Raw genomic sequence first — 4,334 nt, 5'->3', positions numbered from 1 at the left:
TCTCTCTCTCTCTCTCTCGAACCAGGGATTTAACTCAGGCCCTCCACTTGCCAGGCAAGCACTTATTCCGCTGAGCCATTTCTCTAGCCCCCTCTCTCATGTATATTATCTGACCATTGTGCAATGAAATTGAGAATCAATGACAAAGGAAACCACATAAACACATGGAACTTAAACTCCATAAACACATGAAAACTAGATAACACCCTACTTAACAATCAATGTGTCACAGATTAAACTAAAGAAGAAATTAAACAATATCTATGTTTAAATGATAATGCCAATAAAACACACTGGACTTTATGGGAAACAATGAAAGCAGATCAAGAGGAAATTTATAGTAGTGAATTCTTGTATCAGGAAAGCAGAACAAGCTGAAATAAACAACTTCATGTTGAATCCAATCTTCTAGAAAAAGAAGAACAAGTTAAGCCCAAAGTATTTATGAAGGAAGAAATTAGAAAGATCAGAGAAAAATTAATACAATTGAGAGTAAGAACACAATACAGAGAATCAATGAATTCATTTGGTTCTTTGAAAGATTAAATAACAATAATAAACTCTTAGCCAACCTTATCAAAAAAAGGAATGACTCAAATTAATACAATTAGTAATGAAAAAGGTGAAATAAGAATAGATCCTACAGAAATCCAGAAGATCATCAATACCTACTTTGAGAACCTCTAAAAAGATGGAAAACACAGAAGAAATGGACATATACATAGATTCATATGAATTGCCAAAACTAAATCAAGAAGATATGCAAAATTCTAAATATCCCAATATCAGTCAATAAAATAAAAAATATAATTAAAACTTGCCTACAAATAAAACCCCAAGTTCTGATGGATTCACTGCTTAATTCTATAAGAAATTAAAGATCTAATGGCAATACTCCTCAAACTCTTTAGTGAAACTGAAAAGGAAGCAGTACACCCAAATTCATTCCTGGAAGCAAACACTATCCTGATAACAAAACCAGAGAAGGACCAAATTAAAAAAAAAAAAAAAGAAAAATACAGGCTAGTGTCCCTAATAAGCAGAGATGTAAAAAATCCTCAATAAGATACTGTCAAATTGAATGCAGCAATCATCAAGAAAATTATACACCATGGGAAACATGGGAAACCATGACCGAGTTGGATTCATCTCTAGCATGCAGGGATGGTTCAACATACACAAATCAATAAATGTAATACACCATATTAATAGAGCCAAGGAAAAAGATCACACAATCATCTCAATAGAAACAGAAAAGGCATTTGACAAAGTCCAACACCCATTCATGATAAAAAAAAAAAAAAAACCTACAGAAAATTGAAATAGATGGTCTTTATCTCAATGGATAGAAGACATCTTTGACAAACCTACAGCCAACATACTAAAAGGTCAAAATATGAAAGCTTTCACTCAAAAAGTTAGGACTAAAACAAGGAAGTCTACTATCACCACTCCTGTTCAATATAATTCTGGAAACATTAGAGCAATTAGACAGGAGAAAGAAATAAAAAGAATAAAGATAGAAAGGAAGAAGTTAAAAAAATAAAAAATAGAAAGGAAGAAGTTAAATTATTATTTGTAGGTAATATGTTACTTTGCACGGAAGATCCCAAAATCTCCACCAAATGACTTCTAGATTTAATAATCAAATTCAGTGACATACATGTGTCTAAAGTTGACCCTCAAAAATCAAGAGCATTCTGGTATACAAATAACAAACTCACTGAAAGATAATTTAGGGAAAGAACCCCTTTCACAAGAACATCCAAGAAAGTAAAATACTTAGGAGACAATCTAATGAAGATAGTAAAAGCTCTCTAAACTGAAAACTATAGTACTCTACAAAAGGCAATCGAAGAAGATGTCAGAAAATGGAAAGATATCCTTTGCTCTTGTGTAGGAAGAACCAACATAGTGAAAATGGCTATACTCCCAAAATTGTTATACAGATTTAATATAATCCTAATCATAATACTATTAGCATATTTTGCATATGAACTGGAGAAAACATTCCTAAATTCTTTGGAACCAGAATAGGCCTAGAATAGTAAAAACAGTTCTAGGTAACAAAGGCAGGGAGGGGGCATCACAACCCCTGACTTGAAACTGTACTACAGAGATACTGTGATAAAATCATCATGGTGCTTGTAAAAACAAACAAAAAATGAACAAGCAAACAAAAATACAGACCTGAGGGTCAATGGACTAGATTATACGATGCAAAACCAACTAGCTACCTAGTCTTTCACAAAGGGACGAAATATTCACTGAAGAAGATAGCCTCTCTAATAAATGGTGCTGGAAAAATTGGCTTTCCATATGCTGAAGACTAGAACTTGACCTACATCACTTGCCATGCACCAAGTTAAAATCAAAATAGATCCAAGATCTAAATATTAAAACAATCCTGTTGGAGAGAGAATAGGTAGAACTCTTGAAAACATAACTATAGACAGACTTTATGAACACATCTTTGATTGCAGGAGCAATACTACAGAGAATGAACAATTTGGATCTCATCTTATTAAACAGCTTTTGCAAAACAAAAGCAATCACCAACAGAGTGAAAAGATCACCCACAGAGTGGGAAAATTGTCTAGCTATTTGTCTCTCAGACAAAGGACTCATATGTAGAACATATAAAGAATTTTTTTTTTTTAAAAAATCAGACCTCCCAGGGCTGGGGAGATGGCTCAGTGAAATAAGTGCTTCCCTGGCAAGCACAAGGGCCTGAGTTCAATCCCCGGTTCCGCTAAAAAAAAATAAAAAAATAAAAATAAAAATCAGACCTCCCAAATTTAAAGACCCAGTGCAAATATTGGCATCTGAGATGAATATATACTTCTCAGATGAAAAAGTACAAATGGCAAATAAATATATGAAAAAATGTTCAACAACACTAGTCATTTGAGAGATGCAAATTAAAGCAACGCTATGATTGTATGTCATTCCAGAAAGAATGGCTGTTATCAAGAAATCAATCAATAACCAATGTGGAAGGGGGCTGTGGGGAAAAGCTAGCCTTCCCCACTGTTCATAGGAGTATAGACTGATGCAATTGCTGGCGAAATTAGTGTGGAGATACCTCAAAAACCTAGGACTAGTGGCATCGTTGGACTCATTTAACTCTCTTTGTTGATATCTTCTCAAAAGAATTAAAAGCAGCAGGGCTGGTCAGATAGTTGAGTGGACTGAAGTGCCTGCTTAGGCAGGCACAGCAACCAGGGTTTGTTCCCTCTTGTGTGGGGCATGCTGAGACATCAATTGAGAGTGGGTGTGGTGGCGCACGCCTGTAATTCCAGCTCTTGGGAGGCTGAAAACAGGAGAATCACTATGAGTCTGATCTATTAGGGAGACCCTGAACACCCTATAGACCCTTCCCTAAAATACAGGGAAAAGAAATTTTAATAGTAAAAGGTCTAGTACATTTGTATTTCTCAGGGCTGGGGAGATGGCTCAGTAGAATAAGCACTTGCCTGTCAAACGCAAGGGCCTGAGTTCAATCCCTGGTTCCGCAAAAAAAAAAAAAAACAAAACAAAAAACAAAAACAAAAACAAAAAAAAACCAAAAACAAACATTTGTATCTCTCCAGCCATTTCTTCTTGCTTTCCATCTTCCATTCAAACTCCAGCCACACTGAAGTATATGTAGTTCCAGAATCTAGGTTTTCTCAAAGTCGTGTTCGACTTGCCTTTCTTTTGGTGCTGGGAATTGAACTTGGGGCCTTTGCACTGAGCTACGATCCCCACCCTTTTTTTTTTTTAAACAGGACCTTACTAAGTCACTAAATTGTCGAGGCTGGGTTTAGCCTTGGGAGCTCCTGTGCCAGCCTCTCCATACACCACTACATCTGGCTAAATGGGTTCTTTTGTGTGGAACTATTTAGGCTATTCTTTTTTTTTTTTTCCTGTATTTTAGGGATGGGTCTATAGGGTGTTTGGGGTCTCACTACTAGATCAGACTCGTAGTGATCCTCCTGTTTACAGCCTCCCAAGAGCAGGGATTACAGGCACGCACCACCACGCCCATTCTCAATTGCCATCTCAGCATGCCCCAGGAGCAGGGCTGGCAGGGCAGGCCTGGGGATCGAACCCCTGTCCCCTGCACCTGTTGCAGGCGCTTTAATCTGCTGCGCTATTTGACTGGCCCTAGGCTATTAGTCATCATCAGAATAATTCCTATAAACCTTATGACTCAGGTTAGTGTTCCCTCTTCCAGGAAACTTCCCCTCACTCCTGTATTTGGATTAGGCATTCCTCCTGGGTGTTCTGGTAGCCTGCCTCTCTCTCTCTCTCTCTCTCTCTCTCTCTCTCTCTCTCTCTCTCTCTCTCTC

General features: G+C 37.1%; 1 protein-coding gene across 1 annotated transcript in view; it reads left to right on the top strand.

Annotated features, from left to right (window-relative positions):
• Positions 1 to 4,334, top strand: part of Cd101 (CD101 molecule) — a 42,135-nt gene that overhangs the window by 24,635 nt on the left and 13,166 nt on the right. The gene's annotated exons all lie outside the window — the stretch shown is intronic.

Source organism: Octodon degus, unplaced genomic scaffold, assembly GCF_000260255.1.
Source record: "Octodon degus isolate 3935 unplaced genomic scaffold, OctDeg1.0 scaffold00140, whole genome shotgun sequence".
Taxonomy (NCBI): Eukaryota; Metazoa; Chordata; class Mammalia; order Rodentia; family Octodontidae; genus Octodon; species Octodon degus.
The sequence above is the reverse complement of the archived record's forward strand: the minus strand, read 5'-3'. Positions and strand labels throughout refer to the sequence as shown.